This window comes from Schistocerca nitens, chromosome 8, assembly GCF_023898315.1.
Source record: "Schistocerca nitens isolate TAMUIC-IGC-003100 chromosome 8, iqSchNite1.1, whole genome shotgun sequence".
Lineage (NCBI taxonomy): Eukaryota > Metazoa > Arthropoda > Insecta > Orthoptera > Acrididae > Schistocerca > Schistocerca nitens.
Genome location: NC_064621.1, coordinates 433,483,355 through 433,508,774, shown reverse-complemented (window position 1 = coordinate 433,508,774; position 25,420 = coordinate 433,483,355). Strand labels below are relative to the sequence as shown.

At 41.5% G+C, this 25,420-nt stretch overlaps 1 pseudogene; it reads left to right on the top strand.

Annotated features, from left to right (window-relative positions):
* Positions 1–23,179: 23,179 nt before the first annotated feature.
* On the top strand, positions 23,180–23,297 carry LOC126200056 (5S ribosomal RNA; annotated as a pseudogene).
* Positions 23,298–25,420: the final 2,123 nt, after the last annotated feature.

Below are 25,420 nucleotides of genomic sequence, written 5' to 3'. Positions count from 1 at the left end.
CAATTCCTATCGCAGTGCGCCGTATAGAAATGACTGTCATGAGAGACGCAAAAGTAATGAACACAATTATCAGCGTACATTTAATAATAGTCGGTCTTATCAGCAGCAAGAACATCGGCCACAACATATAATCATGAATGAACCAGACAGTAGATATCATCCCGAACATAATACGTCAGGAAGAAATAATAGAACAGTACAAATAGTGGAAATGCCACAGCATCGTCCTGAAAATAGTAACACGTCAGATAGAATTTGACTAGATACTGTACAGGTCGCATCTTCCAGCAACACAAGCACTATTTTTGACACGCAGAATGTTGTTCATGAAAATGTTATTACTTTTGACGACATCCGAGACACTCTTTTGCAGGAAAGACCAGTTGTTCAAAAAACTGTTTCACACCCTGTCATCGAAGTTAAAGTTGGATCATAGAAATTTTCAGCAGTAATCGATTCTGGATCACCTATGTCAGTTATAAATGAAGAAACTTTCAACGAGTGTAACAAAGAGAATACCTATCCTACGTTACCATTAGGCAAAACGAAAGTAAAAGGAGCAGTATCGAGTAAAGGAGTAGATGTTAAATTACAGACACATTTATCATTTTGTATTGCAGGTTATACGTTTCACTCAAATTTTTGGATTGTTCCCTTATTGACAACAGTCGTTATTCTAGGTACGAATTTTCTGGTACAACATGACGCAATTATTGATTTTCAAAATTCCTATTTAATGTTAAAGGATGAAAATGTACAATTGGCTTTAGAATTTCAGCACTCTTTATCTGCGGAAGAACAAACAATTAATCGTACAGAGGTCATTTCCGTATCACGTAGCATAGACTGTAATTCCACATTGTTCACAGATACGTACGTACACAACTATAATACTCCAGACGAAGCCGACTATGACGTAATACAGACGATTTCTGATAACGTTAAACAGAGTAGGGCAAATACAGACGACGAACGCACGCAACTACACAAAATTCTTTTACAGCAAGCTCCAGTTTTTGACAACGTTCCTGGTACTATGTCCGATTTTATGTATGAATTTCAAGTCAAACAGCACGACACATTTAAAGCAAAGCATTATCCCATTCCATATATCCATAGAGAACAAGTTAAGAAAGAATTGCAAGCTATGCTTGACCAAGGAATTATTGAACCGGCAGTTAGTCCATACATAAACCCGCTCCATATTGTTAAGAAAAAGGATGGCTCACTTCGCCTCGTACTTGATTCGCGTCACATCAATGACATTATTATTAATGAAACAGATCACCCACAGACACTAGAAGAACTACTACAGAAATTTCATGGTACTGCTATTTATTCTACATTAGATCTGAAATCGGGATTTTGGCAAATTCAGCTCCATCCGAACTGCAGAAAGTACACAGCATTTCTCTGTTTTGGTGACTGTTATCAATTTTGTAAATTACCATTCGGTTTAACTATTTCTTCAGCAGCTTTTATTCGCGGTTTGAATACAATACTTCCGACAGAACTTAAAGACAGAATTACAACGTACGTAGACGACATTCTTATTGCAGAAGCTAACTGGACTGAACACAATCTGATTCTTGAACAACTGTTGCAAACTTTTCGTGCACAAGGACTCACAGTTAATCTCAGTAAATCGCACTTTGGTAAAACTTCTATAAAATTTCCTTGGACATGGAATTTCAGCAGAAGGCATTGCGCCTGACCCGGAAAAACTTCAAGCTTTACGTGACATTACTGTTCCTAGGACGAAAAAACAACTACACAGCTTTTTGGGTTTAATTAACTTTTTTCGTAAATTTATTCATTACTCTGCTTTAGACACCCCTAGATTATGTCAATTGACAGGTAAAAACACTATTTGGTCCTGGGATAAGCAAGCACATTCTGAATTTATGAACCTGAAACAAGCCTTGTTGAATGCACCACTATTATCGCACCCAGATCTTACCAGAAATTTTTCCATTGCCACCGACAGTTCTAACACTGCTTTAGGCGTACATATTTTTCAGGAAATTGAAGAAAATGGTTGTACTGTAATTAAAAACATCGCATTTGCAAGTCGCATTCTGTCACCTGCTGAACGAAATTATTCTGTTACTGAACTGGAAACATTATGTGTTGTATGGGCTTTTACCAGATTTAGGCATTTTCTTTATGGAAGACATACCACCGTTTACACAGACCACAGAGCGATACAGTTTTTACTTTCGGCTAAATTCACACACGACAGATTAAGTAGATGGAAACTCTATTTGCAGGAATTTAATTTCACAGTTGTTCACATTCCCGGCACACAAAATATTGTAGCAGACGCACTATCCCGTTCTCTCAGCAACAATCAGCAAGACATCGCAACCAACTTCTGCAAAGCAAATTTCAGCGTCATGTACATTCAACAAGTTGCATTTGAAAATTTCATTTCGTCGTCATTACAAGACATAGCACAAGAGCAGAATAAAGACAACGTATGGAAAGAGATTAAACACCTTTGGCAAGATAGGAAAAATGTTACCATTAGAAACCATTACACTGTTCGCAATGACATTCTGTTTCGCCGCTCTCATCCTGACAGCAACAATTGGTTATTATGCATTCCTGACGAACTTGTTAACAAATTAATCTGGTATACTCATTTAAGTTACGCACATTACGGAGCCAGAAAATGTTTTCTTATACTGAGACAGAACTGTTATTTTACCAACATGGAGAAACGTATTCGACGAGTTTTAGCGTCATGTAAAATCTGCCAGAAAGCTAAATCAGATACGACTTCACATATTCCTCCATTACATCCCATTGTACCTGTTAAATTGAGACATATGGCCGCTGTAGACATTTTTGGTCCGATTCCCAGAACTAATAGAGGTTTTTGTTACGTCTTTGTCGCTGTTGAACTCACTTCAAAATTTGTTACCTTCACTCCGTTACGCAAAGCTACTGCTAAAACTGTTTCGAAAGCATTTGTAAAACATTTTTTATTTCATGTAGGGCATGTGTTGAAAGTAATTTCCGACAATGGATCACAGTTTCGATCTGCTATATGGACACGTATGTTACGAGCTAGAAACATTTCTCCGATCTATATATCCAGGTACCATGCTTCTTCGAACCCTTGTGAACGATTAATGAAAGAAATTGGTAAACTGTGTAGAATTTACTGCCATAAACAGCATATTGATTGGGACACACACATACTCTCATTCCAAGATGTAATTAATTCCATACTGAAAAATGCTGAACCACCTAACAAAATTAAAGAATTAGTAACATTTCCTACATCTCGTCGACTACGACACCATGAAATAATTGACATTGCGCTGAACAACATCAAACGTGCCGCAGAGCGCCGGAGAAGATAGCAAAAACAGGTTTGTACACGCCGTGACTTTCACATTGGACAGAAGATATTAGTACGTACACACTATTTATCCAATAGAGTAAAGGGTAGGTGCAGTAAATTTGAACTTCTATACGCAGGTCCATATCGGATTCGCAGCATTCCTCACCCCAATGTTGTACACGTCGAAACTTTGAGAACCAGAAAAACCAAAGGAAACCACCACATATCGAATATCAAACCTTTTATTGAATGAAGATATTTTATGATTTAACATGCTGTAATGCCATTTGCTAACTTTTATGACCACTTATGCAATTATATTCACATGAATACTTACTGATGATTGTCGTATTTTTTCTTGGGAAGTGCCCGGCAAAGTAAAGTTAGCAGGTCGCTTTTCTTGTCGTTACACATCAGACCGTGCATATTTTTCCAGATGAACTTACACATTTTATGACCATTTATGCAATTATATTTATGTGACTACTTACTGATGATTGTCGTATTTTTCTTGGCAAGTGCCCGGCAAGGTAAGGTTAGCAGATCGCTCTTCTTGTCGTTACACATCAGACCGTGCATATTTTGATGTGTTGGCAGAAGAGCCAACACCGTGTTGCTAGAGGAGGCCGAAATGCACGCGTTTAAGCTCACGCAGACTGGCGTGAGGTCTGGAACAGTTAAAGGAGTTGAGTCTACTAAATAAAGTACGGAGTTGCTTGAATACTTAACTTTAATCCACAATTGGAGAACGTCGCTCTTGTTGATACATGAATTATAATCTCAATATAAACTGGTAATGGCGCCTTGCTAGGTCGTAGCAAATGACGTAGCTGAAGGCTATGCTAACTATCGTCTCGGCAAATGAGAGCGTAGTTTGTCAGTATAGCATCGCTAGCAAAGTCGTCTGTACAACTGGGGCGAGTGCTAGGAAGTCTCTCTAGACCTGCCGTGTGGCGGCGCTCGGTCTGCAATCACTGACAGTGGCGACACGCGGGTCCGACGTATACTAACGGACCGCAGCCGATTTAAAGGCTACCACCTAGCAAGTGTGGTGTCTGGCGGTGACACCACATATTTTCCATTTTCATGTATGTATGATTGTTTTCCTGTTTTGTTTGTATGCACTATGAAATAGTTAAGATATAGCAAACACCAGTTGACTTTGACATTTTTGCCTTATGATATCTCAACATCGTGACTACGTTACTTTTTTTTTTTTTTTTTTTTTTTTTTTGCTGCTACATTGTGATACACTGGGTACATTTTTGCCTCTGAACACTATCTATGTTTTTGACATATTACGTTTTCTGTCATGCTATGCTGTATGCTTAATTATGTTACTATAAACCAGTTTTTATCTAATCGGTATATGAATTAAATGCAAGACATTAATCTTTGTTCATCATTTTCAGAAAGAAATAACGTATAAACGAAATAAATTAAACAGAAATGAGAACTTCACCTTCGGAATGAACGAAAGAGGATACAATACTTCGTGATGAAGAGTAAATGGATCAGGATTAACAAGCATTAACAAGAATATACTATACACATCGTAGAATAGCAGTCTTAACTAATTTTTTTCTTTCAGAATACAAGGCGATTGATGCAGGCTGTCAGACAGAACTACACATCTTAGTTTTAGTGATGAAATATGCTAGAAATAAGGAATAGTTGTGTAATGAGTAATGAAGTGATTTTTTTTTTTTTTTTTGCAGATGATAATGAATGGTGATGAGTAATGATGAAGAATATGCTACTATGGATAATGAAGTTTTTCTTTACAGGTGATGATAATAATGGAGTTATGATAATATAGATAATGAAGTGATGGATAATGAAGTTTTTTTCTTTACGGATGAGGATAATGTTGAAGTTATGTATTTATGCTATGTAGTTATTTTAGTATTTGTTGCAGTTCGTTTTGACAATATGTGTTATATTGCATAGTATGATGACTGAAGGTTTTGGAAAGGACAGCTAGGGAACACATTTTTTTATACACATTTCACTACCTGTTAATTCGAAGTTCCCTACTTTTCAGCATAAAATGCGTTTCTTCTTTCAGTTTAATAATCCAGTTTTGTATTTTGCAGGAGAAATTATTTATGAAATTAATGTGCTATAAGCAGTTGTTCATTAAACCTATGTCATTTATGAATGTGATTACATATACTCTATTTGTTTCATAATCTTGCTACAGCTGACTCATGACGAATGACGTTACACATCTTCATTTGCAGCAACAACTCAAAAGCAAATATTTTCATTCTTCAGTAATTACCCAACGCAATGCATTGATTAATATATATATATATATATATATATATATATATATATATATATATATATATAATGCTTTATAATTAGGCAATGAGTGCCAATGTTCTCTGTAAAACGATTCATGTACATTATTCTGTAATACTATGTCATTTATTAGCTCCTGTTTTCAATTATGACCTCTGATGGTTTACAATTAGGCAATGAGTGCCAATGTTCTCTGTAAAACGACTCATGAACATTATTCTGTAATACTACATACATGGTACAGAAATGTCCAATAACTGGGCAATGAGTGCCACCAACTATTAGTGTAATTCTCAATGAAGACTAGTATATGACTTAATGTCCTTCACCTTCTGACCTAATTACCTGGAATTACTGCAATATCCGTTTGTCCTGTATATCCTCATGATCATGGAGCACTATATTTGGTTTTTGCATTAATTCTACGTTGGTTTACCTTACAAGAACTTGGTGTTGACACGACATGCTGTCCACCACCGTGAGCGATGAGATGCTATTATGATCCCACTGTTTGGTGTACCTAATGTACTACCAAAAAGATAACATGGAATATTACTACGACATTTCAGTGTCTTGGCTACGCTGATTAATACTTCTGGGAAAAGAACTTCAGATTGTCTCACTTCGTGTTGTGCTTCTGTAGAAAGATATGGACTTTCAGTGCAGCTGCGTGCAACCTAAAGTGCTACAACCATGATGCAATCGTTCCCTTTCCTATCCTAATTCTTGTAACATAGTGAAAATCATTTTTGCTAACATGATTTGTATTCATGATCTATACATTTTTTGATTTGCTGATATATTCTGAACTACAGTGCGTGTGCACTTATGTCATTTGTTAATTTGTTTTGTACTCATTGTATATATATTTTGTCATTACCTGATATGTTCTGTATTCGGTGCATGTGCACTATATTTACTTCATGTTCTACACCTATATATCTGTATAATCTGTGAATCTGTGATTGTAATGTTAGTTAGTTAACAAAAATTTGTTGCTCATGGCAAGTCCAAATGACTCACCATCGCTGCCAAATTTTTGCCCCCCCCCCCCCCCCCCCGTGGAGGGTTATGAAACACGTATATATTCATTACCAACGATGGCGAGGCATGACAGAATCTCTGACCAGAGAGTTATTTATCGTTGCTAGTCTGCGCTTGACCGCGCGAGACGTCTGCAGTACCATGTAGCGAGTCGGCAGGAGCAGTTGTACTCTGTCTGTAGTTGTAGTCAGTCGACAGTAGTAGCGAATGGACGGTTGTACTGAGCAGAAGTCGGCATGCGTCGGCGGTGTGCTCTTCTCGCGACTCTGGTCACGATTCGGGACGATATGTATTGTTGTAGAAGGTAAAGACGCAGCATTGCGCACATCTAGTAATGTATGTTAATTGTAATTAATTTGTTCAAAAAATGCCCCAATAATAATTTTTTTTATAAAGTGACTCTTTAAAAAAAAGTATTCATTTCAATTTAAAGAATTTTTCCACTCTTTTGAAGAAAAAGCATTCATTTCAATTTAAAGAATATTTCCTATGCATTCTTTCCAAGAATCAAAAAATATATATATATACGCCACACCAACATTGCACGAAGCTGTGTCGATAAGTAAGAGCAGATATAGATGCATTTTAATGAGGTAAGAATTTTTGCCTTTTTCTATTCAGAATACAGGGCCGATGGTCAGCGCTGCTGTCCTTATAAAATTTATCAGGTTTAATTATTTCACAGGGCCGAAGGTCAGCGCTGCTGTCCTTATAAAATTTATCAGGTTTAATTATTTCACAGGGCCGAAGGTCAGCGCTGCTGTCCTTATAAAATGTACCAGGTATTATTATTTCTGCTGAGAGGTTCCATTCGGTTCATGGTTCATTATTTAATTAATAATATTGTTGTTGGTTTATGGTCTATTTTCATTCCTTAACATTTCTGTGGGGAGGTTACAAATTATGACGTTCTTTTCCACGCGGGGTAGCCGGGCGGTCTGGGCGCCTTGCCACGGATCGCGCGGCTTCCCTCCATCAGAGGTTCGAGTGCTCCTTTGGGCATGGTTGTTTGTGTTCTCCTTAGCGTAAGTTAGCTTAAGTTAGATTAAGTAGTGCCTAAGCCTAGGGACCGGCGACCTCAATAGTTGGGTCCCATAGGGACATACAAGAAATTTTTAAAAAAAAATGACATTCTTTGAATAAAATATGGAGTTGAAAAATTTACGATCGTTTAGTAACAAAGTAAAATTTGCCTACCTTTGGTTTTTGAAGGTTAATAACAGTAATTGTGCTTACACTTAACTGCATTATGCAATATGAGATGTGGCGGTAATTGTTAAGTTGATTAAAAGGCTCACTCTCCGACAGGCTCACATCTGTGACAAAGATAAAAGATAGCGAGGCCAGAGATGATTATTAACGAGCAAACCAGTCCGCACTAATTAATAGGTGTCTGTCTGTGTTCTGAAAGAGACTAGACACATGTGTAAAAAATGTACGCACGCGGAGTATTATTAATCTTGTAAATCTCTTAAGTAAAGACTGTGTGTGAAAATATATTCAGGACAATTTTATAGGGTTGTTTGAATATTTATTTACTAGTCCATGAAAGTCCATCGTAACAAATGGACGAGCATGAGGACCTGCAAGGACACCAGTAATAATGGAGGGAAACATCAATGTGTCACCAGGGCGTTGGAAAGATATAATAAACTGGTCGGCTGTTTATAATTTTATTACGTGAAACCGTTGCTGTTGTGTAGCTATGTTTAAAATATAAGAAATCATTTGAAAAAGGGGTATAAGAACATTTTTAATTTTTATATCTATGTATTCATAGACTATTGTTCAGTTTTTTTTCTTCATTAGCCACGGTGACGGTTCAAATAGCCAAAACCCCTCCTTTATCGGATAATATAGTCCAGAATAATCTTAACAATCATTTAACCATTTAAATAATATTTCTTTTATTATTTCCGACTGCTTTTCTCTCAGTAATTTCCCTATAGAGACACAACCACAAATGTTCTCTAAATGTTTTGAATGCCATTTTTCTTCTGCTCATTACTTTGTATTGCTTACTACAAATACACTATGTGGTCAAAAGTATTCCGAAACCCCCACAAACATACGTTTTTCATATTAGGTGCATTGTGCTGTCACCTACTGCCAGGTACTCCATATCAGTTACCTCAGTGGTCTTTAGACATCGTGAGAGAGCAGAATGGGGCGCTCCGCGGAACTCACGGTCTTCGAACGTGGTCAGGTGATTGGGTGTCACTTGTGTCATACGTCTGTACGCGAGATTTACACACTCCTAAATATCCTTAGGTTCACTGTTTCCCATGTAATAGTGAAGTGGAAACGTGAAGGGACAGCGCAAAAGCGTACAGGCTGACCTCGTCTGTTGACTGACACAGAGCGCCGACAGTTGAAGAGAATCGCAATGTGTAATAGGCACACATCTATCCAGACCATCACGTAGGAATTCCAAACTGCACCATGATCCACTGCAAGTACTGTGACAGTTAGGCGGGAAGTGAGAAAACTTTGATTCCATGGTCGAACGGCTGCTCATAAGTCACATCACGCCGGTAAATGCCAAACAACGCCTTGCTTGGTGTAAACATTGGACGATTCAACAGTGGAAAAACGTTGTGTGGAGTGACGAGTCACGGTACACGATGTGGCGATCCTATGGCAGGGTGTGGATATGGCGGATGCCCGGTGAACGTCATCTGCCAGCGTGTGTAATGCCAACAGTAAAATTCGGAGACGGTGGTGTTATGGTGTGGTCGTGTTTTCCATGGAGGGGGCTTGCACCCCTTGTTGTTTTGCGTGGCACTATCACAGCACAGGCCAACATTGATGTTTTAAGGACCTTCTTTCTTCCCATGGTTGAAGAGAAATTCGGGGATGGCGCTGCATCTTTCAACACGACGGAGCACCTGTTCATAATGCACGGCCTGTGGCGGAGTAGTTACACGACAATAACATCCCTGTAACGGACTGACCTGCACAGAGTACTGACCTGAATCCTTTGGGATGTTTTGGAACGCCGACCTTCGTGCCAGGCCTCACCGACCGGCATCGATACCTCTCCTCAGTGCAGCACTCCGTGAAGAATGGGCTGCCATTCCCCAAGAAATCTTCCAGCAGCTGACTGAACGCTACCCTGCGAGAGTGGAAGCTGTCATCAAGACTGAGGTTGGGCCAACACCATATTTAATTCCAGCATTACCGATGGAGTACGCCACGAAATTGTAAGTCATTTTCAGCCAGGTGTCAGTATACTTTTGACCTCATAGGGTATGTACCGCATTTGAATTAGTAGTGGCCGGCCGGTGTGGCCGTGCGGTCTAGGCGCTTCAGTCTGGAACCGCGTGACCGCTCCGGTCGCAGGTTCGAATCCTGCCTCGGGCATGGATGTGTGTGATGTCCTTAGGTTAGTTAGGTTTAAGTAGTTCTAAGTTCTAGGGGACTGATGACCACAGATGTTAAGTCCCATAGTGCTCAGAGCCATTTGAACCATTTTTTGGATTAGCAGTCCCACGTTGCGTGATCACGAATCCATGTCACTTCCGTTTGAGATTAATACTGCAGCAGCTGATCGGCAGGAGACGCGCACGCCCTTGAGTTGTCAGTACTGGAAGACAAACAGCATATTCTCCATCTCACATCCTCTAACCCCGCAGCGGCTGCGCTATATCCCCCTCTGCCACTCAAGTAAGCTACCAACTTAGCTCACTGCCAAACTCACTAAGGCAATAAAAATTAAGCGGTTCTTATAAATATTACTGTCTCTTTAAGTTTTTTTGGTTGTTACCAAGTAGGAAGGCTACACTCGTAAGAAACTCTTAATGTTATTTGATCTTTTTGGACTCGCGATTCGACTGTTAGTTGCTAGATGCATATTATTATAAAATACGGTTGAGAACTGCGGGCAGCACGAATACTTCATTTTGACTTAGTTTGACCACCACTGGCCTAGATCACAATGAAAGAAGAAGAAGGTCGAAAATGCAAGTATGACAGAACAGTGCTAGGCGACGGTATGACGTCATTTAAGGGATTTTCCTCTGCGTTTGATGCCTCTTCACTGGCTGAGTTTAGTAAAAACTGCACTTCTCAGTCTCTAGAGAGTGTGTGGTTCTGAGCTTGCAGTCTTAAGCGCTCATTAACCACTGATTTAGTGTTCTACAGTCCACCCCCGGTAGCTGTGTGGTCAGCGCGACAGAATGTCAATCCTAAGGATCCGGGTTCGATTCTCGGCTGGGTCAGAGATTTTCTCCGCTCAGAAACTGGGTGTTGTGTTGTTCTAATCATCGTCATTTCATCCCCATCGACTCGCAAGTTGCCGAAGTGGCGTTAAAGCGAAAGACTTGTCCCGGCGAACGGTCTACCGGACGGGAGGCCCTAGACACATGACATTTACATTTCTACTCTTCTACATTTTTTTTTTCTCCCGCCTGAGGCAATTTTCACACAGAATCTGTCGAAACACTGAGATAATTTAATCAGTGACGACGTACTTTGTCAGATACGTCTGACTGGAACAGTCGCTCCAAAGCGATGCTCGCCTAACTTTGGCTGTTGTCGTGTACGGTACACACGCAGCTGATGCTCCGGCTCGTGTAGTTAGTTGCATTACGACCGTGCGGAGCCAATAACCGAGGGTGCAGTGTTCCATCTGCAGCGCCGGGTTGGCTTTCGAATGTAATGAGGCTGCGTGTTACAGCCGGTCAATAGCCTAGCGGCAAGGCCGCCTCTGAGGACGTATTCCCGGTCGGGACAACGTGTGGGCGATACAGATACGTGGTACTGCTCTGACACAGGCATGCACATACCGTTAAAAGCACCTTCACGTGATGCCGAATTACTGTTGTTTTTCATACCATAATAAGGGTGAATATAGTGACAAAGCGATAGATAAGGGCCGCGCGGAGGTGCCTCGCGGTTCGAGGCGCCATGTCACGGATTGCGCGGCCCCTCTTGTTGTTCTTAGCATAAGTTAGTTTAAGTAGTGTGTAACGTCTAGGGACCGATGACCTCAGCAGTTTGGTCCCCTAGGAATTCACACACATTTAAACATTTGATAGATACGGAAATGAACGGAAGTTACAGGTGCGGCGAGAAAAACAAAAGTGAGAGTAATAAGAAAACTTCAGTGAGGGCACTCGGGAAAAAATTTGAGAAAGGGACGCTGCATCAAAATTAATCAAGTAAAGCACTTTTATTACTTTATCAGAAACTAATGCATGTTTAAACCTCTTACAGACAAGTATCTGAGGCTTATAAAATGCGTGTACAAATAAACACGTGAGTGTTGGAATTCAGAAGGCCCTCATAGAACAATTTGTTTCGAGCGCACTTCGTCAGGGATCGAATGTTGGGAATCTGACCCGACTGGAAGCAACATAAATATTAATATGATTGAAAATGACCAGAAGAAGCTGAATAAAAAGCGAACAGTTCTAAAATATTCGATGGGGAGGAGAACAAAAGGCTAAGAAGAAAGAGATAAAGAAAATGATGACATTTATAGGGCATATCTGTAGGCAGAACAAAACATTGTCTAAATATATTTTAATGCAAGGCATTAGAATACAAATCAAGAGGATAGCGGGAAAAATGTATTTAGGTGATAAAAATGGTTCAAATGGCCCTGAGTACTACGGGACTTAACTTCTGAGGTCATCAGTTCCCTAGAACTTAGAACTACTTAAACCTAACTGACCTAAGGACATCACACACATCCATGCCCGAGGCAGGATTCGAACCTGCGACCGTAGCGGTCGCACGGTTCTAGACTGTAGGGCCTAGAACCGCTCGTCCACCACGGCCGGCCTACTTAGGTGAAATAAAAACGAGAAAAAGATGGAAAATTTATGGAGAAATCAAAAGAGAAGGCTATGACATAGTATAATGTATGCTTAGACAAGTGGTGAATAAATTAGCGGTCACTATACAGTAGAAACTATGAAGGGCATTCCGTAAGCAATGCAACGCATTTAACGGCTTATTTCAGTTTCAAAAATGCGGAGTTTGTCGGGGAACATTGTGAAATATTCCCACTTCAGCCCCTATACTTTCATTAAATTCCGTTAGGTGGTGGTGCTATACTATACGTAGCCTTCAAAATGACGATGGAACGGAGGTGCATTCCAAGCAGAGTTTTCATTGAGTTTCTTTTGACGGAAAACCAGAGCATCGCAGATATTCGTAGGTGCTCGCAGGGGCAAAATAAAGAAATATATATAAAAATGAACATGTGAAATTATATATAGTACAAAAGTTTTAAAACGGCTCAGACTACACTCGGGTGTTGATGGACTCTATCCAGCGTAGTGCCTCGTGGGATGCTTGATGGAGCTTCTCAATGCCACCAGGGAAGCGTCTGACTGGACAGTCATTCACAATGTGGCTCATTGTTTGGGTGTCACCACAGTCACCTACCCTCTTCAGTCCGATATCTGTTTAACTGCACCCACATCTCCCTTGGTTGGTGGAAGCCTGGAACTGGAACTGTTGGATTGTCTACAAGTTCGTGGTTGTAGCTTGCCACTCACGTTTCCACTCTGTGTCCTGGTCGAATCCTGTCGATAGCATTTGGACTCTCATTTCACATGCTGGTGTTCCAGATTTGAGGCGGTTCCTGGGCAGTGATAGCAAATCCTCATGAAGAGGGATCCAGTTGTTTTCAGAAACTTGCTGACAGAGGTTGTAAAGAGCAGCCTTTCGACGGAGGTCTGGTGGACAGACGTTTGAAAGCACTGGTAAGCAGCAAGTTGGTGTAGACCGGACTGCACCACTAATTACTCTCATAACTGAGTTCAGTTGGACGTCTACTCTCACTACGCCGGCCGAAGTGGCCGCGCGGTTCTGGCGCTGCAGTCTGGAACCGCGAGACCGCTACGGTCGCAGGTTCGAATCCTGCCTCGGGCATGGATGTGTGTGATGTCCTTAGGTTAGTTAGGTTTAACTAGTTCTAAGTTCTAGGGGACTAATGACCTCAGCAGTTGAGTCCCATAGTGCTCAGAGCCATTTGAACCATTTACTCTCACTACGTGGGCGCTTCAGAGCCAAACTGGTGCACAGTATTCTGGTGCAGAGTGTACCAGTGCAAGGGATGCTCCTCGGAGGACTGATGTGGTTGCTCCCCATGTACTGCCTGCCAGCTTTCTCACAAGGTTCACTCGTGTTTGTATCTTCTTGGCCAAGTTGGAAAGGTGTTTTTTGTATGTTAAAGTTCCGTCCAGAGTGACTCCCAGGTATTTTGGGCTTTCGTTGTATCTGACTGTGCCAAGAGGGCCGAACTGTGGACTGATCTTTGCTGATGAAAGGCGATTAGAGAGGTGGAACAGGCTTACCTCGGTTTAGAAACATTTGATTTCAGTCGCCATGTCTCAAAATACTCATAAAGTTTAGTAAGGCTGTTCGTTAGGTGTTCTTCACATTCAGAAAGGTCTTCACTCTGATATGAAATTGCCAGGTCATCTGCATATTGAAATTTTTGGCAGGTCAGCTGTGTAGAGGTTGAATAACACTAGAGCAAGAACAGAGCCCTGAGGTAATCCGTTATTGAGTACGTGCCATCTGCTTTTCTCTTCTCCTTGATGTACTTTAAAGCGCCTATTGCTTAACATGTTACTTAAGAGGTTGCCTAGAGTTTTGCAAGGTACTGCTCTCAAAAATTTCAATAATAGGCCCTTGCGCCACACCGTTTCATAAGCTGCTGACAGGTCAATGAACACTACTCCAGTTTTAAGTTTCTTTTGGTATCCAGATTCTATGTGAGTAGTCAAGGAGGGCACTTGTTCACAGCAGCTTCTATAAGGTCTGAATCCAGCTTGTTCAGGTGGTATCATAGCATGAATTTGATATTGGATTCGATTTAGAATCATTCTTTCCAATAGCTTGTAAGCTCAGTTAAGTTAAATATTGGGCGGAAGTGTTTTGCAGCTGTTCCATCTTTCCGTGGCTGTTTGATAGTGATAATTTTTGCTCTTTTAAATATTTTTGGGTAATGTCGCTGTACGAAGAATTTCGTTGAAAAGGCAATCTAGCCAATTTCGCGTTACCAGTTCACTGTGAACCAAAAATTCAGGGTAAAGCCCATCTGCACCTCCAGCTTTTCTACATTTCGTATGTTAGCATGGTAAGGTCGCGCAAACCTGTTCGGTCTCGCGCGTGCCGGCCGGCCGCACACAGCAGAGACTACTGCAACGTTGGAACGTGCGGACACTCTCGATCGAGGTGAACGACAGATTACAATCAGACATCTTGCTGCTCAACTGAACGTCTCTGCTTGTAGTGCTGACACACTCGGTAACCAGCTGCGGTGCTGAAAGGTGTGTGCCTGCTGGGTTCCTTACCACGTAGCAGATCACAAAGGGCTTCCGTCAATCTGGCCCAATGCAGGATGCACTCCGCGGGAAGCAGTGCGTAGATGATGGAGCAAGACATTGGCTCAGACGTCGAACAGTGGAGTGGTACCATCGAGCGTACAGGCCTTCCCAGAACCATGGCGTAAGGCAATCGCATTGAATGGAGATTACGTTGAAAACAAGGGTTTTGTAGCCAAAAGAGTGGGGAATAATATGGTGAATTGGAATCCTGAATAAAACCAGCCAGCTTAAAAAAGTGTTGCATTACACACTGAACACCCCTCGTAAAACTGTGGGGAAGAGAAGCAGAAGAAAACTAGGACAAATATACGAGTTGATTAAGAGGAAGAAAAGAATTGCACACATCGAAATAAGGACAGATGACTTTATACAGGGTGGTCCATTGATAGTGTCCGGGCCAAATATCTCATGAAATAAGCATCAATCGAAAAAACCAACAAAGAACGAATCTCGTCTACCTTTTAGGGGTTGGCCCGCTAGATGGCGCTGCCATAGATCAAACGGATGTCAATTGCGTTTTTTATAAAAAGGAACCCCCATTTTTTTATTTCATATTCGTGTAGTACGTAAAGAAATATGAATATTTCAGTTGGACCACTTCTTTCGCTTTGTGACAGATAGCGGTGTAATAATCACAAACGTATAAGTACGTAGTATCACGTAATATTCGGACAGTGCGGACGGTATTTGCTTCGTGATACATTACCCGTGTTAAAATCGACCGTTTACCAATTGCGGAAAACGTCGATATCGTGTTGATGTATGGCTATTGTGATCAAAATGCCCAACGGGAGTGTGCTATGCATGCTCAGTATCCTGGACGACATCATCCAAGTGTGAAACGTCAGTCACGGCCTGTAACAAATTATGATGCCCAAGTAGGTGTTTTCACTGCTGTCGCGGCTAATCCGCACATCAGTAGCAGACAAATTGCGCGAGAATCAGGAATCTCAAATACGTCGGTGCTGAGAATGCTACATCAACATCGATTGCATCCGTACCATATTTCTATGCACCAAGAATTGCATGGCGACGACTTTGAACGTCGTGTACAGTTCTGCCACTGGGCACAAGAGAAATTACGGGACGATGACAGATTTTTTTGCACGCGTTCTATTTAGCGACGAAGCGTCATTCACCAACAGCGGTAACGTAAACCGGCATAATATGCACTATTGGGCAACGGAAAATTCACGATGGCTGCAACAAGTGGAACATCAGCGACCTTCGAGGGTTAATGTATGGTGCGGCATTACGGGAAGAAGGATAATTGGCCCCCATTTTATCGATGGCAATCTAAATGGTGCAATGTATGCTGATTTCCTACGTGATGTTCTACCGATGTTACTACAAGATGTTTCACTGCATGACAAAATGGCGATGTACTTCCTACATGATGGATGTCCGGCACACAGCTCGCGTGCGGTTGAAGCGGTATTGAATAGCATATTTCATGACAGGTGGATTGGTCGTCGAAGCACCATACCATGACCCGCACGTTCACCGAATTTGTCGTCCCCGGGTTTCTTTCTGTGGGGAATGTTGAAGGATATTTGCTATCGTGATCCACCGACAACGCCTGACGACATGCGTCAGCGCATTGTCAATGCATGTGCGAACATTACGGAAGGCGAACTACTCGCTATTGAGAGGAATGTCGTTACACGTATTGCCAAATGCATTGAGGTTGACGTACATCATTTTGAGCATTTATTGGATTAATGTGGTATTTACAGGTAATCACGCTGTAACAGCATGCGTTCTCAGAAATGATAAGTTCACAAAGGTACATGTATCACATTGGAACAACCGAAATAAAATGTTCAAACCTACCTAAGCTCTGTATTTTAATTTAAAAAACCTACCTGTTACCAACTGTTCGTCTAAAATTGTGAGCCATATGTTTGTGACTATTACAGCGCCATCTATCACAAAGCGAAAAAAGTGGTGCAACTAAAACATTCATATTTCTTTCCGTACTACACGAATATGTAATAAAAATGGAGTTTCCTACTTAAAAAAACGCAGTTGATATCCGTTTGACCTATGGCAGCGCCATCAAGCGGACCAACCATAGCGCCATCTGGTTTCCTCCTCCAAGCTAGACAAGTTTAGTTCTTTGTAGTTTTTGCGTTTGACGGTTATTTCGTGAGATATTAGGCCCGGTCACGATCAATGGAACATCCTGTATATCACTAGTTGTGACCATATGCATGAGGTCTAGGTAGTACATTAGATATCTTATCCTAAGAAAATTTGTATGGCACTGTATAGTATAACATACGGTGAAAGACCAATGTGCTCTGTAAGTCGCTAAATATGACCTACTAAAGAAAGCCGAAGTCGAAAGTACAGCCGTAGGTCTTGGTTGTTTATTGCATCATTCACAGATGACACAATGTAGTGTAATGAGTTCGAGTCTCGGTCCGGCACACAGTTTTAATCTGTTAGGAAGTTTCATATCAGCGCACACTCCGCTGCAGAGTGAAAATCTTATTCTAGTGTAACGTAGCTCTTGGCCTACGTTATACATTGGATCATTATTGCAACAGAAAAATACGGTACAATATACAGTAAAGGACCAATAAGCTTAGTATATGTATCAACAACCTAATTCTGTTTAAGAGGTGGCATATTTGATTACTGTCAGAAAAATATTAACCACCATATAAAATTAATGTAGTGATAAAAAAAAAGCAGTAACTTACAATGAACAAGTGTAAAAAAAATGATCAGCTATCTAAATTTAGATTGGTGAGAGTAGTCCAAAGTCTAGGCTACAAATTGCATAGAGGATGATGCCATACTGTATATCAATACCCCATCTCTCCATATAATGATGTATTAATTGTATACACAGGGATTATAAAAATGAAGCCCCTGTGATATTCAAATTAAAAAAGAATTGTGACAAGAACATAATACCAAGAATCTAAAAATATTCATAACCCCTGTGGTACTTAGAATCTAAATAATTATGAAAAGGGCCCATGAAGCAACGAAAAAATCAGTAAGAGGACTACTGTGGTCTTTATGGTTTGTGAAATGTAATAGTTATGGTAATGTCTCTTGACCTACTGCTATATTCAATGGAATTGAACTCTAAGGCTAGACAATACCATTAAAAATTTCAAAAAATGTATATATTTTCTGTCTGATCATTTAAGACTTTATCTTGTTCTTTCTTGTGATAGCAGTAGATGTTAACATTCTCCAGCAGATCTAATTTTCTATCTTTTTCGGTTATATGGATCACTTTTAAACACTGTTTGATATGTCCCACACTATGTTTAGCTGCTCTTAGATGCTGAGAAAATACAGTTTTATTCTGCTCACTAATATGTTCTTTAAACATAGTATGAAATTATCTCCATTTCTGTCCAACATAGATTGCTTCACTTCCATTCATTTAAGTGTGTATTTTCCTGACTCTGCAAATTTATCAGTTGTACTATCTAGATTTTGTATCAGTTTCTGTTGCAATCTATTATTAGTTTTGTAGGGCGCTTTAACATTATTTTTTCTTAGGTGTCTATCTATAACATCTGAGGCTTCACCTGCTTTTTACCAGAGATTTTCATAGGTTCCATAATCTTCTCACATTTTATGGTAAACTTTGTTCATTAAAGAACTTTCATACCCATTCTCAGCTGCTATTTGCTTTAAGATTTGCAACTCTTTTTTAATTTCACTTCTATGTAAAGGTGTTCGCAAAACTTTACATCATAGAATTGAAGAAACTGTTTTATATAATTTTGTGGATTACAGGATATTTCTCCAATTACGACATCTGTACTTGTTGGTTTTCTGTATGTACTAAAAACGAGAATTCTTATTGGTAATCAATAGAATCCTATTCAAACTGATATAACGACTAGCTCGGGAAAAATTACAGTCTTCCCCTGACGTTTAGCGGTTTTGAAAACTTGCGACATATAGGCCTAATGTACGGTGTGACCATCGCACACTTTTATAATTGATATAAAATTGTTTACTCATTGCAGATTTCGATGCCGCCGCGTTTCCTTTGGACACTGGGTTGAATATCATTCATACCGAATCTGTTTTTTTTTTTTTTTCCAAATGAAACAGAAATTTATAACAAGTAACCGGCTTTTTGCAGAATCTTATTTCCTCTTAAATGATACAGATGTTAAACAAAAGTTAGAAGTGAAATAAAATCAATCGAACATCAAATGAAGGTAACAAATCGTGGGAGGAACAGTACTGAAGGAAGACTGCATGGAGGCTACAGCACAAAGAGATCGTCATCTGCGCAACTCGCTGATGCAAGATTAAGGAACCAAAACTAAAATAGGGGTTAAGTCAGAAACTTAGGTTGCATCTCCAAAACGTATGATAAGGGAACTTGTGAGGTTACAGATCGCGCTAACGCGGTCTGCAAAATCTTGCCCATGCCCCGTGTGCAGAGTGCTGCAAAACATCCACAGACGGCTGTGATCTATCTCTGTTGGATGTCCGACCGCGCGGCTCGAACCTCCGTCTCCCACTCCCCAAAACGTTCTTTCCTCCAGCTCAACTTCGAATTTCTCAAAAATCACAGGTGTAGGGATGATTCTGTTCTATTGTCTGCTGGGAAATGTCAGAAAATTTTCGAAAAATCGGGGAAAAGACAGCAAATTTCGCTCTCTCTGCATATCTGAAGCACAACTACCTTCGCGACATTGGTACTGGACTGGACCACGTTATTTTCGGTTGGTCGGTCGTCAGTTCCTTGCGCTAAGTGAATCGACGCAACCTCGTCGGTTAAATCATATATTTGGAGCGAAAAACAGAGACAACGCTCCAAATGGCGCTGGGACATCAGGGTGTAAATAGTGCACGCAGAAACGCCAGATTATCGTATATATTTCCTATTCAGAGGGTGGCGAGGCCAACGTGACGTCACTGCCCACATTTGCACCACTCGCCAACAAACAGAGAGATGAGAGTGAGGCTTTCACACTGACACCAAAGTTAGTCTACCCACAAAGATTGCGTGGTCAATGCAATGAGATCTACGGATGGGCTTTCCGTTGCCACACACCTTGTGAACGCCAGCAGGATGTCAAGCTTTTCTCTCCAAGCACAGAATCCAACAACCACCAACGTCAAAATGGAAAAACATGCTGGCTGCGCGATGAATTTATATTGCTGAGCCGTCGGCGACTAGCTTGTAGCAAATCGTTTTTGCGATGGTTTTGCTGCGCCTTCTCCTTGGTTGGTTGTATTTTGCTCTTTAAACTTCCCGTCAGAGGGTTTCTTGTACAGAGAGCGGGAGGCTACTTGAACGCGTGCGCGTTCTGAAGAATAAATCAAGGTACTGTGTGGTACTCTGGAATTCTATGACGTGGAGTGTTATAGAACCCGCAATGAGTTGGTGACATTGTGGCGGGACTATAGTGGGAGCCTTCTCAGTTCTTCTTTCACTCTCATAGCCTGTCGCCACGATATAATCTCTAGTTGGACAAGCTGTGGTATGGTGGCTCTCTTTTCCCAGGTTCTCCAGAAACAGGCGAGAATTATTCTGCTCATTATATTATCCCATGCCCTAGTTACATCCGAATTCCGACTTATGTATTTACTCTCCTGCCAAGTTTTTAACAGTGTCGTGACCTCGGGTCTAGTTAAGTTTTAGACAGTAGCTATCGTGTGTAAGAGAGATCGGTAATACGGTCCTTGTTTACAGTGTAAGTGCCTTCCCCAGTGTTTTACATATGTGATTTGTTCGTAAGAACTTATTCGTGTTTCAGGTATTTCTATCACAATGTTCTGCTCTATTTAATGCATGTGATGGCCACATTGTTGGCTTATGTTTTAAAAAATGCACGGAGTAGCCATCTGACAGTGCTGCTTGTACCTGGTTGCTATTATTTGCAGCCAGGCTCTTAAGTAATCTGTTTTTTTTTTTTTTTTTTTTTTTATTTGTCATCCTGCTGTAATTTAGTCAATTGTAATTATTACTTCGCTATTGAAGTTCTGTGTACTTTGGGGACTATTAGTTACAGAAATTTAGTATTTAATTCCAAATTGTCATTCCTGTTTTTTTTAACTACCTGATTTATGTGAGTGCCTTGTAATATGGTAAATCGGCTCTTATAGATAGATACTATTTTGGAAAGGCTATGTGCCTCTGACTAATGTTATTTCGTATTTGTGTACTCAGGCCTTAAATTTTAAGAGTTCTTCCCTTATCGAATTTATACAATTACTGTTGCGTTTTTTAAAATCTGTTCACTGCATTGAACTTTGGTATAACCCCACTTACAAAGTTTAATAATAGTATTATAGCTGCAAGTTCATTTCAGCTTGATCAAGTGAAAATGTTGTAATTGGATTACTTCAAAATTTCTTAAGCACAGCTACATTGCTCAATTCAGGATTTAACTTGCATATCAAGTGGATCAAAAATGGTTCAAATGGCTCTGAGCACTATGGGACTTAACATCTGAGGTCATCAGTCCCCTAGAACTTAGAACTACTTAAACCTAACTTACCTAAGGACGTCACACACATCCATGCCCGAGGCAGGATTCGTACCTGCGACCGTAGCGGTAGCGCGGTTCCAGGCTGAAGCGCCTAGAACCGCTCGGCCACTCCGGCCGGGCTCAAGTGGATCTGTCATTTTATAGTTGTTATCTAGAGCCTTTCAAACTCATTTAAGTTTTTACACCTTCTCTTTTCCTGAGCTCTAGTCAGTATGTAATATTTGTTTTTGTAACTTGGCTCCATGTGGATCAGCATCAGTCAGCTAAATGTTATTTCTGGTAGCATGACGTCGTCAGAAATTGTAATATGAAGTGCAGAGATGTGTTATTCTTTCTGTGAGGGTTAAAACCAGGTTTTTGGGTTCTAATATTGAAGCTTGAATTTCCGTGTGATCAATTATTTTATGCAAAATCTGTAATGTAATTTCGGCCCAGCACCTTACCACTTCCTCCCCATTCCTACAATTTCAGTTGCATAGTGAAAAAATTGTAAATTTGTGGTAAGGTCTTATGGGACCAATTGCTGAGGTCATCGGTCCCTAAGCTTACACACTACTTAATCTAACAAACTAACTTACGCTAAGGACAACACACACACCCATGCCCAAGGGAGCACTCGAACCTCCAACGGGAGGAGCCTTGCGGACCGTGACAAGGCGCCCCAGACTGCGTGGCTACCCCGCGCGGCTTGCATGGTGATATGTAACGGTAATGTCACAACACTGTAAGTTAATAAGAAAAAATAGTTCTTTTAGGTGCTCTTCAATGCATTAGACGTTCACAAATGATTTTTCGTTACAAACTCGATGAAAACTAACGTTTACTCCCTGTTCTGACGCAATGGTATGGCTGTTAGCATGGAATAGCGACACAAACGCGTGAAAATGCGAGTTTTGAGCATTTGAAGAGGAATGGTTTCTCAAAACTAACTCTGCGTTTTAAATAAACAACATATTAAATAAAAAACAAAAGCTACTGCATAGAAAATTCAATACTTCATGGAATCATATAGGTAAAGATGTAAAATTTGTAACAGATGCTTGAAATGATATGGGGTTTTATTGAAACTAAAGTAAGTAGTAGCTGAGGGGCAATATTGTGACCAGCACTGTACAGCATGTCAGTAGTTATGACCATTGCGGCAGACTTGCGACTTCAGGTAACCCCACTGCCTACGATAATGAAAGGAAAATTCTCTATCGCATACCGCATTTTCACTGCTCGTGCAGTGAAATTTCAGCATAAGGATGACATTTTAATAAATTATTTCTTTACTACTAACTCTACTCGCAACGCATTTTTCGTACAGTATCCACAGACACCACTCAACGTACCTGCAAAATTATGTCATTGTACGATACATAATTCAGGACATATGACGTCATAAACACGGAGATACTTAACGTCAAATACTGCATTAACGCATTTGCAAAGTAATCGAACGTTTGAAACTGTTTTCCAGATATGAAGAAGATTCTTGGAAGGATTGGGAGTGTGTGTGGGGAGGCGTTACTGGTTAATACCTAAACCCCAGTCAAGAGTTCAACATAAGCGCGTAATGAAAAAAATCAGAAGCAAAGATTGTATAGACAGTCCAGTGACAAAGCAATTTTGCTTTTTCAGTATATAAGCTACGCACTGCCAACGGCCTTGCTGCATTGGTAACACCGGTTCCCGTCAGATCACCGAAGTTAAGTGCTGTCGGGCTGGACTAGCACTTGAATGGGTGACCATCCGGTCTGCCGAGCGCTGTTGGCAAGCGGGGTGGACTCAGCTCTTGTTAGGCAAACTGAGGAGCTACTTGATTGAGAAGTAGCGGCTCTGGTCTCGGAAACTGACATCCGGCCGGGGGAGTGGTATGCTGACCGCATGACCCTCCATATCCGCATCCAGTGATGCCTATGGTCTGAGGATGACACGGCGGCTGGTCGGTACAGTTGGGCCTTCATGGTCTCTTCGGGATCAGTTAACTTAAGCTACGCATTGTCTTACATAGTAGATGAAAATATCTCATAAAAACTACAACATAGCACACGGAATTATCAATGGAGTTTTAAAATCAATAAAAGTCGACATACAAACAAGATTAGAAGTTTATAAAATTTCAGTACGGCCAGTGGAAGCAAAGCTTGGACAGTTCTAAATAAAGAGAGGAGATGTGTCGCTCGAGCCTTTCCGGACGGTTCAAATGGTTCAAATGGCTCTGAGCACTATGGGACTCAACTGCTGTGGTCATTAGTCCCCTAGAACTTAGAACTACTTAAACCTAACTAACCTAAGGACATCACACACACCCATGCCCGAGGCAGGATTCGAACCTGCGACCGTAGCAGCAGCGCGGCTCCGGACTGGAGCGCCTAGAACCGCACGGCCACCGCGGCCGGCTTTCCGGACGGACTAGTCGGTACATAAGGTTCTTAGGCGAGACGTCGTCGTGAAATTTCCACACTGTTTGATCGGCGCAACTGACAGACACTTTCAGGTGCGGCGAACACATTGCTGAATTGAGACAGAAGCCTCCTATTCGTGCCAGTCTAGGAAGAAACCGCGCAGGCGATAGCGGGAGAGACAGCTTATGCCACCTGTCGGACGATGATCCAACAGCACAGGAAAGCACGTAGAGGCTGTCAGCCACTCTGTGTGCTGCCGTCGGCCACCCCAGGCCCGTCTGCGGGAAGCCTGTCTGCCGATAAACGTTTCCGCGCCGACGTGTGTCCGTCCTCGCCGTCGTCGTCCGAATATCCATGTCGCCACCGCAGCGTCATCCCTTGTACGACCAACAGTTCCCTTTGTGGTCACTGTGATTTTTAACAGAACCACCGCTGGACCGATGCTGCGTTGCTACCCTGTGTCTCTGTCCAGCAGATTTGTCAAGCTGCGAATTTCCACCGCTTCTTTAATAACGCTGTGACAATAGAAGACGTCCGCATCCTTCTCCAGCACCAACCGTCTAGGGTACTGGCTAGTACTTGTTCGCCTGTTGCTGGTTTTCTGTACTTCTTAGGCTGCTAGGCGTCCGTGCTTCTTCCCCAGCGTAGTCTGCTTGTGTCATCGAGATTTTCTTCCGTGTTATTTGCGTCAACGAGACTTTCATCCGTGTGTTATTTGTGTCATCGAGTATTTCATCAGTGGGATGTGTCATCGAGTCATTCATCTCTGTGCGTGCGTCGTCGTGCCTTTCTTCCGTGTTTGTGCGACGTCACCTCCGCCGCCGCCTCCATCTGTTTATTGCCGCCTGAAGTGGCCGCTGCCATCCTTGTCACATCGGAGGCATTCTCATCGCTCGCAAGTCCACCACAGCTCGTCACCGTCGTCTCAGCGACGCTTCGGCGGCCGCTCACCCCCTACACCTATCCTCCCTTACATACAGTATCCTCTCCCACCACAACAGTAACCCACACATCTCTTCACCCTCAGCTCTCCCAATATTTTCTCATTCAGCCACGACTCATCAGCCACCGCATCCACCACTGCCGCACGCATATCAGCCTTCCGAGTGACGTTTGCCTCAGATGACATCCCCAGCATCATCTCATCAAGCCTCATGGCACCAACCAACACATGCCGTGCTGAAGGACCTGCACAGCTCAAAGGTAACCCTCAACAACGAAACATTCCGCCACCCCCCTACCAATCACACAAAAGCCGTTAAAAACCAACAAAATGACAAAAGACTGACATCAGTCTCAATCTCACAACAACAAGAAAAAAAAAAACGCAAACTGATCCCAACGACACCCAGCACCCAGCATCCAGCATATGCACACAACTCCTCCTCCTCATCCTAGATGTTCGCCTACCATCCACACCTTTGTCCTCTCCAAACCAGATCTGAAATTCCTCAAATCCAAGTCCCTCACCCTCGAAATCAAAAAAATCTA